Source organism: Cavia porcellus, unplaced genomic scaffold, assembly GCF_034190915.1.
Source record: "Cavia porcellus strain 051 isolate PalLab524CR breed Dunkin Hartley unplaced genomic scaffold, mCavPor4.1 scaffold_21, whole genome shotgun sequence".
Taxonomy (NCBI): Eukaryota; Metazoa; Chordata; class Mammalia; order Rodentia; family Caviidae; genus Cavia; species Cavia porcellus.
In genome coordinates, this window is record NW_026947504.1 from 22,006,237 (window position 1) to 22,020,240 (window position 14,004).

The following is a 14,004-nucleotide window of genomic DNA, read 5'->3' on the forward strand; positions in this document are numbered from 1 at the left end:
ACCTCTTTTGAGAGATTCGATTGTATCCTGTGTTCCTCCTGATTTGCCTCCTGGGAGGAAGCAGGAGGGGTGTAGTTGGAGAGTAAATTGAGGGATCTAACTCATTGACCCTATAAGCTTCAGTGCACTGAACCTAGCATCATAATTCATAAATTGGCAGCATGGATAGACTTGGGGCCTTCAGTAAACTGCTGTTCCCGTCCAAGTTTGGCTCCTGACAAGGTCTGCATTCTGAGCTTGCTGACACTTCCAATGGCCTTTGCTGGTATTCAAAAGGAAGAATTCGAGCCCTGCCTTATTTAGATTCCTGCTCTAAGTCAGAGTTCTGAGCTGCTTCATTGCAGTTTCTGACACATGATCCTGTGCTGAGGCAGTAACTACCTATGGCCTCAAAGCAAAGCTAATCATGGGCAGAGAGCCAGCTAATTCCTGTCCTTAGACAGGGACAGAAGCACCATGGCACTGCCAGACCCTTGGCCCACCTCTCCCTTTTCCCTTCCTCTCTTCCCTTCCATCTACTTCTCTTCCCTTCTTTCTCCTCCTGAAGCCAACTTTTCAAAGGGAGTCACCTGTCCCATCGTCAACTGAATAATAATCAGCATTCTTGTGAGATCAAAGCCAACTCCTTTTGGGACCTGTTGGAGTTGGATATATGCTGTCCAGCTACATGATTCTTCTATGTATTTCATAATCTAGTGCTTCTCCTGCAGAGAGGAGATAGATGCATCATGAAAGAGCGGACAGCTGACCTCATGCTGCCTCCATGTAGCTCCTACTTTGAAGAAAGTAAGCAATGATTAATGTTGGGCCATGGCTGTGCGTCTATGTCGAATTAATTGTCAAGCCTTCAGTATGGTCAGCTAGCTAAACCACTTCCTTTCAACAAAGGAGTCACACCACTGTGGGGCCTGTGGAGCACAAACACAGCCATTTGTGTCACCCAGCTATATTAGCAACAGGACAAAGACAACTCAGAACAAGGTATCTCTGTTTCCTCCTACCCCACCCCCCATTTCTGAGTAATTTTTCGTGCCAAGCTCTCTGCTTTGTGTTTTACCTCTGATTTAGCTATAGAGCTTTTCCTTGGAAGCCTATTTATCCTGTGTTACAGATGAGAAAATTGAAGATAGACAGTTCACATCCCCCGGGGGTCACATCTAGACCTAGGCTGGACACCCAGAAGCTCTCATGTTTCTTGCTGCGCTGTGCTGCTGTGGCAGCTGATGGACCCTGGACTGCACCTTAGAATCATTTCAGAGTAGGCAGGGTCTGAAAATGATTAGGTCAGACTTACGCAGATGGGGCCTGGGACCCTAGGGAGAGCCTCAAGACAAGTCATCTTTCTCTTTGGCCTTACTCACTGACAAGTATTTCCAGCCCAGTGCAGGTCCCACAAGACCACTGGCTTCCTTGCTGTCCCCATCCCTACCCTCAAGAGGGAGACTTTCATTTGCTGCAGTTTATCTAGGGAACAGCCACAGAGAAAGAGGCTTGGAGCAGAGAATGTGAGAGTAACCCATGTGGAAATGTGGGATGGGAAGCACCACTATAGGTGAGGTGAGAGAAGCTGTGCATACAGAATGGAGAACTGTACCGGCACAGTGAGGAGTGAGTCAGAATTCAGGAAAGTAAAAATGACTACGTTTTAAAGTTAATGTGGGCAGATGGTTTTATTGTTAACAAAAATGAGTAAATGAAAAATGATATTGTGTTAGAAAAGGATAATGGTGAAGTTACCTTGTATACACAAGTTGGATGTACAGTAGGATTTTGCATGGAGATGTCTACTGGCAAGTGAAAATTTGAGATAATAGACAACATATTTTCTGAGCATCCCAAGGATATTGAGATGTAATACGAACTGTCCAAAAAAAAGAAGAGAAAAAGAGTACCAAAACCAGTGCTACCCATGTTCTCATAGAACATTCAGACAGTGGCCTTGTGTGTTTGTGGTGCTTGATCAGACAATATATATGAATGTGGATGAACCTGAGGTAATCAGAGGTAAGAGGTAATCAGAGGTAATCACAAAGCAGAAACAAAATGTTAGGCTGGAGTTACAGCTTAGCGGCACAGTGCCCTCCTGGCAAGTATAAGGTCATGAGTTCTATTACCAGTACCAAAAAAAAAAAAAAAAAGAAGCATAAAGCTAAGTGAAAAGAACCTGGCTCCAAATGTCATTTACTGTATCATGCTATTTATATGAAATATCCAGCATAGGAAAATTTATAGAAATGGAAATGGTTGCCAGGGAATGGAGAATGAGTATGCAGGGGATGGCTGCTATACAGTTGTGGGGTTTTTTGTTTGTCTGTTTTTTTGTTTTTGTTATTGTTGTTGTTGTTGCTGTTGTTGATGTGATGAAAATGTTGAAAATTTATCACGGTGATGGTTGTACAACTCATGAATATACTAAAATCCACTTTAAGTGAATGAATTATATAGTGTATAAATAATATCTCAATTTTTAAAATAAAGCTATATATATATATATTCTGTTTAAAATGTCATTACTTCACTGAAAATTAAAATCCAAAGAAACTAATTCCAAATTATATATAGCCCTTATCACTTGTTATATTCAGGGATGTGACTACTTATGCAGAGAAAATATGCCTATTTGTTCAACTCCCCTTCCTGCATTATCTTAACTGTCAGTGCAGAAAACAAAAAGCTATGAGTTAGGAGGCAAGAAAGCAGTTTAAAGAATAACTATATGCTCCTTTTAAAGACTGTACTTATTTGCAGGCAAGAAAAACTCTTGTTTGTTGTGTTGGCTTGGTCTTTGTGAGAACCATTCATTACTTGGCCTCTGCTTAAATGTTTAGGTTTTTATATATCTAGAAATTGAAAAAATTAGATAGAAAAGGAGAGATTGAACACAGATTCTTATACATTTATATACATATACATATACATTTTGTCTGGGTTGACAATTTTTCAACATTAAAACACAAAAGTTTAGACAGTGAAGCCAGGTTTCATGATCACCCCATTGTCCTCATAACATGTAGGAAGTGAGTACTGAGTCTGAGTTAACTGAAACTTGGAAAGGTACAGGGTACTAAGTTAAAATAATAGGAAAGGAAAAAATAAAAAATGTTTTGGAAACAACAGGCATTTCACACACGTGCACGCACACACACACCTATGGGCATACTCCTAAATAGAAAGTCTAAATGCTATAACAGTCAAGTAAAGTGTTCTCTTTGCACAGTTAAAAAGAACGTGCCTTGCAGCTCATGAAGAGCCATGTTTCATTCCAATCATAATATGCAGTACTGTCCACACTTCTGTACTCTGTCATTCCTGGCTTAGGTATCTAATGGCATACTTTTTGTTGTTGTTTAAAGGGAAGAATGTTGGAAAATTCTCATTTCACAGATACTATGTGATGAGATGGAAATTTGGTACAAGCACAAACAAAAATCTCCCTTTACTAAACACGTATCTGTCACCTCCAGTTGGAAGAGAAACTATGTTTGGTATTATTTTCTAAACCTTTCAAAGTCCATTAATATTCTATATTCATTTTGCTAGCATATTTAAAGAAATCAAGGCTCCAGGAAGCTTTCTCCAAGTATAAGTCTTAGATGTACAGCAAGGACTAATTTCTGATGGTTTCAGAGGCACTGTCTTGCTGAGTTATGCTTTTGCATGGCTTCTTCCATCAAAATCCTCAGAGTCTGTGATGTCCAAGATCTAAGTAGAGGACCTGAGACGTTGTTCATGTGCCACAATAGTTGGACCCTGGATGAATGCAGATTTATTTGGTGTTTTGCACAGCCTTGCTTGAGTAAGAGGGGAAAGAGGGCTCCCCTGGTAAGAGAGCATCGTTCTGCTGAGAAGCTTGTCTTTTCCGCTGGACAGTGACTATGCAGAGTAGTCATCATTCACTGCTGGATGCTGATTTGTTGTCCCTCTGAAGCACATGCAGTGTAAGATGACATGTAGTGGGTTGTAGTTTTTCTGCAAATTCAGCAGAGTGCTGCACACTAACAGCTTGAAGAATGCTGAAGTCGTGTGTCAGTGAGCACCAGGCTGATCTGCTGTGCTGTGCAATAGAAAGCTCGACTGATAGAGCAAGGGAGAAAGTCAGATACAGCTGTTACTACCTGCTTTGACTTCAAGTCTGGGGCCATGGGCAGTATATTTCAAATTTATGGCAAGTCAGAAAACATTTATACCTCTCTTTCAACTGCTTCCAAACCAAAATGTTCAGTAAAGGAACTAATAAGCAGTAAAACCAGAAATAATAAGTTTCCCCCTAAACTCTATAACTTTAATCTGCCAGACTGAGCAGAAGATGACTCTGGATATCCCCCAGGTGAAATTTGCATTGCAAACTTTAGTCCACAGGCCCACCTAGTCATGGATAATGTGTTTTACTATGCTGTGTTTTGAAAAATATTTGAGTGAGTTGTCAACATCCAAAACTCAGGAGATTCCATATACAATCTGTTTCAGCTTCTCTGACAATCCCTAAGTTACAGTCACCCTGGCCCCACGTTTTCAAGGGATAATGACGTGGTAAAGCTAAGCACCTACTCTTCCCTCTGGAATAGATCCAGAGTCCCCACCTGGCTGCCCCAGTTCCCATTCAGTCTTCTTGTTTTACTTTATTCCCTACTGGTTCTGTAGAAAAGGAAAGTTTTACTATAATAATTTATTTGAATGTTCCCCCTTATATTTTGATCACCCCATGTACACAGAAGTCCTAAAACTTAGTAAACAGGATTTTACTTCCATTTCTAATAAGGAATAAAGACTATTTTAAACAGTTGGAAAGATATGAGGAAAAGGACAGTTAAATAGAAAACAAGTCACCGAGTTTCTGATGCCACTCCCTCCTCCATGGTGCTGATACCCAGTATCTTTAGCTGATTGACAGAAAGCAAATAACACCTATCATCTCCTTTGGCATCTGTGCACTCAACAGGATTTAGAGAGAACAGTTAACATTGAGGGCTAAATCTGCACTTAGGAATTCATTTTCCTCACTTGTACTATAAGGTTCATAATAGTAAACATCTGTGTCTGCTCTATACTGACTGCTCAGTCATTGTGAGTTTGTATTTTTTTTTAATCAGGTACTAACTACTTGTCAAGCTTAGTATTAGTCCTTGGAAATATAAAAACATGAGATCTGTGTGCTAAAGAGCTTTGGTTTAATTGATGTAGAAAATTCTAGTCTAACAAATGAAGTCAGTAGCATAAAGAACAGATCGTCAAGATGACTGCTCTGTTTCTGAAGCATAAATAGGTTTGTGAGGTCACAGCCTGTTGTAACATTATATTAAATCAAAAAACGTTATATGCAACACATGACCATGGTAACAACAGTTTTCAACAATGAGGGTTTTTTTTACTGGAATTCCACAATAAGCTTCTCAACTGGAGGTCCTTGAAATTTTAAAGGTCGTCCCACTGATGGCTGAGTCAGAGCGCTGTCCCCAGAAAAATGTGTGCATACACTAGCTGGGCTGGCATTCTAGGGACGTGGGAGCCTGAAGTCCATCCATGGGGCCTGCTCCACTTAGTTCCTCACCGGGCTGCCCACACAGAATGCTGAAGCAGGTTCCCAGAAGAAATGGCGGTTACCAGGAGGAGATGCACAGAGAAACAAAGCAGCTCCACATGCACGGTAGGGCTGATTGCTGCAGAGGTGAAATGGACAGCAAAGGGAGCTTTTTTCCTTCAGTTGGACTTTATTGATGCATTTTAGATACATGTGAGGATCACAGTCATCCTAGAGAATTTTTACCTTTACAGGACATAACTTGATTCTTTTTTTCTCATTCCCCTGTCCTCCCTTCAACCCCTCCTCCTCTCCCCATTTACAAAAGTTTTACGTCCATTTTTCCTTCTTTGCTCACGTTTTTTTACCTTTCCCTTCTTTCCTTTGTTCCCTCTCCATTTGAACATTTTCTTCCTATTTCACAAAAGCTAATACACTTTTTTTTATTTTAAAGAGAATAAAACCAAACAAAATAAAGCAGAACGAAACCAATCAGAATAGAACAATGAAAGTGATGCAGGACTTCAAAATAAGGTGATAGGAAATCAATAGTGGCTACCATAATGTCTTGTTTTCCTCAAAGTAGCTACCCATACCATCAGACATAATAAAATCCAACAAAACAAAACAAAACAAAACAGAATAAAACCAATCAAAACAGAACAGTGGAAGCATTTCAGGGCTTCAAAACCAGACAATAGGAAATCAACAATGGCTAATATGGTATATCTTGCTATCTTCAAAATAGCAAAAATCAGACATAATAAAATCAAACAAAACAAGACAGAATGAAACCAAACCTAAGAAAACAATGAAAATGGTACGGGAATTAAAAACAAGACAATAGGAAATTAGCAGTGATAACCACCTTCCTTATAAAGGGAGTTTTTAAAGAGAAAAGTTTTTCTTTTTCCAAATATAGCAGATAATCTTGTAACAACTATTGTAGTGAAAGCTAGTACTTGATATATCTGACAAGGGTATAACTGTGGCTACTGTGGCACTTGTAAAGTTCTGGAATTATCTTCTGTCTTTTTTGTTTGTTTGTTTTTGGTACCAGGGATTGAACTCATGATCTTGTACTTGCCAAGCAGGTGCTTATGCTGCTACCCCCCCCCCCCCCGCCTATTATCTTCTGTCTTGCTATTCAATTTTTTTCCTAAGTCACCATGTGAATATGTTAGGGAATCTTAATATTTGTTAAGTCAGACCACTGCTTCTGCATGGGGCTTGGTTTGGCTCACTGCTCTTTTCTTATGTACTTTAGTCTTTTCCCAGTTGTTAGCCTTCAAGTCCCAATATTGCAGTGAGTTGATTCCACGTCAGACTGGATTGTCTGTGGTCACCCTTATGGGGCTGGGCCCTCTCCAGCCAGCACCCCTCTTGACCCTCTCTAACCTTTAGGTTGAGTGCAGCACTTTTTCACATTTCCTTCCAAACTAGCCCAATACTGTAATGTTAAGAAATAAGATAGGTTTAACTCTCTGAGAGTTTGTCAGAGTGAAAGATCTTAACACCTACAGGAAAAATGTCCCATCGCACACTGTTCACTGTCGAGGTCATCCCCCTCATCTTTCTGCTTTACTCACTCCGCTCCCTGCAGTTTCACTCTGTGGTGTGCACTCTAATTCAGAGAAGTTAGCTCTCTGCGCTCCTCACTCTTGATTCCTCATTTCTGTTACTGAATACTGCCTTCCATTGTGGGAGAGCTTCTGTGCTGAGGAGGACAGTTTCGTTAGTACCCCCCAAAACATAACAAGCCCTCCTAAGTATTTGTGGTACACTTGAGAAGAGGTTTAGTAAAAAATAATCAACTCCCTACCCCCACCCTCAGCGATCTTCATTCTTCACTGATGCACTGAGGCCACCTTGATGTTAAAGCATGTAAATCGTCTCATTTTTTGAATGGCTGCATAGTGTTCCCTTGGATACATGCAACCTGATGTGTTAGCCATTCCTGGACGTGTCTTATTTTATTTCCCTGTGATAAACAGTGCTATTTTCAAACCAGTATTGCACACTTATGGGAGTATGACTGGGGTTTAAATTTCTTTAATTGATATTTCTATGATACGTGCATCATAGCATTTAGTAGATATTGCTCTCCAGAAATTTGTATTCCAGCCAACTGTGTAAAAAAAATGCAGTTTCACTTTACCATGAATTTCCTTGTTTTGTGTGTTTATGCATATCCCATCTTGCTTCAGAGGGTTTAAGGTGGTTGGCAGGGAAATATAAATTAAAAGTAGAAGGTGGAAAGGTAAAAACAAAAGTAGAGACACGATAGACTAATGATTAAGATCATATTAGCAATTAATTCAAGTTCATTCTGTGGCCGTACGCAACCTTCATGTGGGTACTAAGCTTTGTGGTACCCAAAATAAAAGGAGAAGAAGTTGATTTATTATCGAACCTAATGACAGAGCCATTTTGGGGGCCTCATAAAAAGGACCTGTGCAGTGTGACAGTGTTCTCAGCAGTGTAACCTAACATGGTCCTCACCACATACCTTTATCTGCCATGTGCCTCAAACCCAAAACATGTTGCCTGAGAACACAGTTCCATCTTCAGTCTCACACACACTGATTGTATGGGGTGGGGAACACTCTGGCCAAGATTGATAAACCACTCCTTGCCTCCCAGTGTGGCCAGATAGCCAGACAGAGCAGGCAGCATCATTCGTATATGTAGATCTTCCTTTTTTCCTAAAGCTTCTAAAAATTGCCTTGATAAGTGGGACCAGAAGCAAATCCTGGGATCTGCAGATGGGAACCAGGTCAGGACAGCGCTTCCAAGCAGACTGATGGGCCACCTGCCAGGTGAGTGGGCAGTGTGCCAGAGGGATGTGCTCTTCCTGCTGACCAGAGTCTTAGGCATGGATCCCTATAGTGGGTAAAAAGCCAAAGCAAACTGTGCAGTGCAGATGCCTGAGAGTGAGCTCCCAAAGGAGCATGGGGCATTTTAGCTCCTGACCCCAGAGAGAGGCAACAGGAAGCCAGAGTGAGCCGAGCAGGGTGGAGAGACTTAGCTAATCAGCTGCCACAGGTGTGGGATGGGCAGGGTATAATGAGAGCATGTAAGGTGGCCTAGATAGATAGAAAGGAAGTAGAAATGGGCTCACTTCACAAAGAGGCTGAGTGCCTGGCAAAGGGTCAATGACTTTGCAAGGAAATTGATTTTGTCCAAAACAAGGGTAGTAGAGCAAGAGACTAAGTAGCAGAGAAACCGAGACAGCTCAACTTGGACCTGGATTTGAAATTAGAGCAAACTAACAAGAAAAGTTCACAATTCTTGGGTCGGAACTGGGTGCATGCAGAGCAAAACTGTTTGACTGATTCATGGAACCCTCTGTCTCCAGGTTCCACTGAGCTGTGCATAATTTTGTCCTCTACACTGTAGTGTAGCATGTCCTGTAAAATTCATCATAAATTGGGTTGAGAGGGTAAGAATATGTATCTCAACTCCATGAATACACAAGGCAACTGTCCCCCTCTGTCATTCCCTGGATAATAGTAGGGAAAGGACAGTGGAAACCTGATAGAAGGAGCATTTCTTGAGCATCACTCTGGGAAGCAAGCATCTCTGCATCACAGGGATGAAAGAACAGCAGCTATAAAGGAGTGAAAGCAACCAGAAGAGTCATGAGGACAGACCTGCTGGGAATATGGCATGAGGAGGAGAGAAACTGAGGTTCATTTTCTAGTTAGGGAAGATTGATATATTCAGAGGGCTTTCCATTCTTTGATTCTTTTGGCTATGGTTTAAGGTTGGAATCACCATGGAATTATCCAGTCCAGTTCTATTTCTTATCTTCTCCAACACAAAACCCCACTCACTACTTACAAACCTGGGGCCCTTCATATCAGTTGGCTGACAGATTCTGCTTTTGCCAGAACCTGAAAGAATGGTGTCCTCATTCTCACATCTTGCATCCCTCCTAGATGGCAGTGAGGATCTTTCTGTTGCATTGGTAGAATGTGACTGCTGCGGACATAGGAATACAACTTTAAAAGTAATTCGAGCTTACATATGGAAAACACGGAAGATGATAGTAAAATTTGAACATTGGAATATCACACTGTACTTTAAAATAGATTTTATGGTGAATGTTAACCAGATGCTTTCAGCTGCTACATGTAAGTTACAGAGCTTTTCATTAAGACGTTCAAATCATAGATGAAATTAATTTGTTACAAAAGAAATGCTCACACCATGATTGGATGTGTGAAAAATAAGAAAAGATTCCTCACTTACAACAAGGCCATTTTCTAAACAGCCACAGTCTCTGTAACGTTAGTGTGGGGACCTGAAATTTTGGCCAAGACTCCCAGAAATGTATTTTAAAGTGAGTTTATCAGTTGAACAGTGCTACAAGGTCCTACCTTTGATCAGTATAATGATTTTAATTTCAGAACCTCCAAGTGAGATTCTTAGTCGTTTCCTTGGTGGCAGGAAAGCTGAACCAAAATACAAGGGCAGTGGTGTTGTGGAAAGATGGAAAAGATTATGGAGACCCTTCTACCGTGATTTTCTCCAGAATAATCCCCCAGTATCTCGAAAAATAATAACTTCTGTTTAGTATTAGGAATACAAAATATGTGTTTCTCTATGATATCCTTTGGCCTCCAAATCATATATATTTTTGGTAGTGGAGGGGATTGAACCCAGGTCCTTGCTAGGTAAGTGCTCTACCACTGAGAAAATATCTTCAGGCCTTACTGTTTTTAAATAGTGTCCTTTTCTGCCATTACCTTAGGCAGTTTGTGTAGTAATGAACTGGGAAAAAAATATGTATGTTCTAACACAACTTACAGTTCTGTAATTGCTCAGGAGGAGTTATCCATACACATTTTACCCCCTACCACTACAGAACTATGTGAAGACATTACAAAGAATTAACCAAAAGAAACATGGAAGATTTGCTCAAAATGCTGTCTGCCATATTCCCTCTCCTAAGATTGTCTGCTTTAGCATTTAACTAGGTAAGAGGCTCATATGTGAACGAGTCAAGAGCAGTATGGCCCAGCAGCTGCCATAGTTGTAGGTGCATCCCCATGGTGCGAGCCTTGCCTCAGGTTTGCTCCACCTGGCAGGAGCCCCCAAGAGGTGAAATTCCAAGGGCTGTGGTTGGCCCTCTGCAGCCCCACACTGCAGAATGTATTTATTGGGTTGGTGTGACCCAGCACCCAGGAATGTGAACACAGAGTATGCAGAACACCCACACTGGCACAATAGAACTATGCAGGTCAGGTTTTGAAACAGCAACCAAAATTATTTAGAAGGGCATTTGGAATTCACAGAGAGACTGATTTTGTTTTAACTATGTTTATTTTGTACCGGTAGAAAACAATGAGTATTGATTACATTTTTACCCTAACTTTAGTGCTTCTCAAGGGAGATTTCTGCCATGTCATTTTCCAGAGAGATGAACTAGTTCTATAACCAGTATACTGCAAAAATAATGTGCATGAAAAAAAATACTGAAGCTACAAGTCAGAGTCTCAAATGTGAGAATGAGACTATGAACAGAGAGAACATTTGCCTGCAAGGCAAAAAGGAGAGACAGAGTATTTTAAAACTGGTAACTTATCATGTGATGTAGAGAAGTAGGTACATAGTTTTGATTGAGTTCGGGATGTTATTTATAAATTATGCAGAACAATTTTTTCCTCATTGCTGGAGGAATTGATATTGATTACTGTGTAAGAATTTGGGGGAGTAGTTCTTAAATTTTTTACATCCTTTTTCAATACCTATCGTCTAGACAATGGACCTCTTTCCCCCAAGATCCAGATGCCTTTTTCTCCATTTGAACTAAAGGCCAGTGAGAATAAATTTAAGCATGTAGTTGCAAAAGCCTCTTTCTCATTTTGCTTAGCTTCTGAGCAACAACCACGCAGAGTGAAACCTACTGGGATATAAGAGGTGGTGGTAGGGCAGTCCCAGGTGACAAGAGTATGCTGAAGGCTCTCAGTAAATGGCATCAGCACTTTTCATGTTGAATGGCACGCAGCATGCGTGGGTGTGACAAGCAAGAAGAAAAACAATGTATCTTGTTAATCAACCTAATTCCACCTCCACCCTTGTAACTCCGCATGACTTATAACACATAACCTCCTTTAATTTCATCACACTACCTACCTCTCCCAGAGAGGACACACAATAGTAATTATAATGGTGATTATGAATGAAGAGAGATTTTGCTCCTACTCTTTGCCATTATTTCTTTTATAAACTTTAGGGAAAGCTTCTTAGGTTTGGGGGATGACTTTTTGAATTAATTTTTTTCCTTTTAGTCATTTAATTTTAAGCAGTCAAGTTCTATATTCCGAACACAGTGCAAATCCTGTCCATTGTATTTCTAACTGTGTGTTATAAATGTTGAACTCTGTGAAAGCAGCAATGGTAATGGCATAACCAGTGTGAATAATGAAAGCTTTTGGTCTGGGAAAGGTAAAAATGGAAAGACCTGTTCAGAATTGCAGAGCTGCGGAGTCTGGCAGTTTTCCTTCATATTTTTCAGTGATAGACAAATTGTTAGATACCACATATATAATTTATTAGTAATTGCTCTAATTTGCCTCCTCAATTTCTAAGTTGCCAGTTGCCTGAGATCAACTATTCTGTACCCATAAAATAGGAGTCCTGTGGTAATTCAACGAGTTAGCTAGCCAGTCAAGATGATTTCTGTGCAAATGCAGTTATTGCCATTGTAATTTAGAAAACTGGAAGATGAATAACAGTGTCAAATTTCTTAGAAGCCCCATAACTAGTATCACTCACTAGAACTAAAATGTTGTGCACGTATTTTCCTGTGGTGGACATATGAGTAATAAGATAACTAGCTTTTCTTGGGGTTGTGTTGCAATCTGTCTTAAAGAAAGCACTTCTCCCTTGGAGTGTTGCAAGCACTGCTGGGTGCTTTTTTATCCATTCCTCGGGTGATGGGTATTTGGGTTGTTTTCAAGGTCTAGCTATTAAAAATTGTGCTGCTATAAACTTAGGTGCACATATATTACTGTGGTGTAATGTTTTTAATTCTTTTGGGAAGAATTAAAGAAGGGGAATAGCTGGATCAAATGGGTCCTCCAATCCTGTTTTTTTGTAGAATCTTCACACTGATTTCCACAGTGGTTGCACCAGTCTATACTCCCACCAACAGTAGAGAAGGATTCATTTTCCCCTCAGCCCATCCAGTATTTGTTATTGCTTGATTTCTTGATAATAACCATTCTTTCTGGAGTGAAAAGGAATTTCAGTGTTTTAATTTGCATCTCTCAAATGACCAGTGATACTGAACATTTTTTTCATGTATTTATTTGCCATTTCTACTTCTTCATCTGAGAAGTGTATATTCACTTCAGATGCCCGTTTTGGATTGGGTCTTTAAATTTGAGGGGGTCTGATATTTTTGGAGTTCTTTGTATATTCTAGATATTATTCCTTTGTCTGAGAAACAGCTGTCAAATTTTTTTTTTGCCACACTGTGAGTTGTCTCCTCAGTTGTCACTCTGTTGGTGGTTTCTACCATGCAAAAGTTTCTTAAAGATAAGATGAGATCCCAGTTGTCAATTCTTCGTCATAGTTCCTGTGCAAATGCAGCTTTATTCACGAAGTCTTTGCCCACATGAAATCTTTGAGAATTCTGCTTTGTATTTTTAAGCAGATTTAGTGTTTCTTAATATTAGATCTTTGATCCATTTTCATTTTAGTTTTATGCACACTGAGAGATACAGGTCAAGTTTTAATCTTTGGCATGTGAAACACCAGTTTTCCCAGCACTATTTATTAAAGAGGCTGTCTTTCTTCAGTGAAGGTGTTTGGCTTTTTTATCAAAGATAAAGTGGCTGAGTATGTTTGGAGTTGTTTCTGTATCTTCTAACCTGAGAAACACACTTAAACATTTAGTTTTCATGTTTAAATTCATGTTATTGGAACTGGTGGGAAGTAGGAAAATGAAGTTGTCCTTTTTATTTTAAAGAGAATAAAACAAAACAGAATAAAGCAAATCAAAATGGAACAAGGCAGGCAATACAGGACTTCAAAACAAGACAAGAAGAAATCAACAATGGTTACCATTGTTTCTTCAAAATATCTGTCCATACAATCATACACAATAAAATCAAACAAAACAAAACAGAACAAAACCAATCAAAACAAAAGAATAAAAGCATTACAGGACTTCAAACCAAGATAACAGGAAATCAATTATGGCTATCATAATATATCTTGTTTTCTTCAAAACAGCTTCACATGTAATAAAATCAAAACAAAATAGAATAAAACCAATCAAAACAAAAGAATCAAAGAATTACAGGACTTCAAAACAAGATAATAGGAAATCAACAATGGCTACCATAATGTCTCATTTTCTTCAGAGTAGCTCTCTGTTCCACCACACATAACAAATTCAAACAAAACATAATCAATTGAAGCAGAAGAATGAAAGCATTATAGGACTTTAAAACAAGATAATAGGAAATAAA

The 14,004-nt window shown here is 39.6% G+C and overlaps 1 protein-coding gene across 3 annotated transcripts in view; it reads left to right on the forward strand.

The window, feature by feature from the left end:
- Marchf3 (membrane associated ring-CH-type finger 3) overlaps positions 1-14,004 on the forward strand; it is a 141,238-nt gene that overhangs the window by 36,646 nt on the left and 90,588 nt on the right. The window lies entirely within an intron of this gene.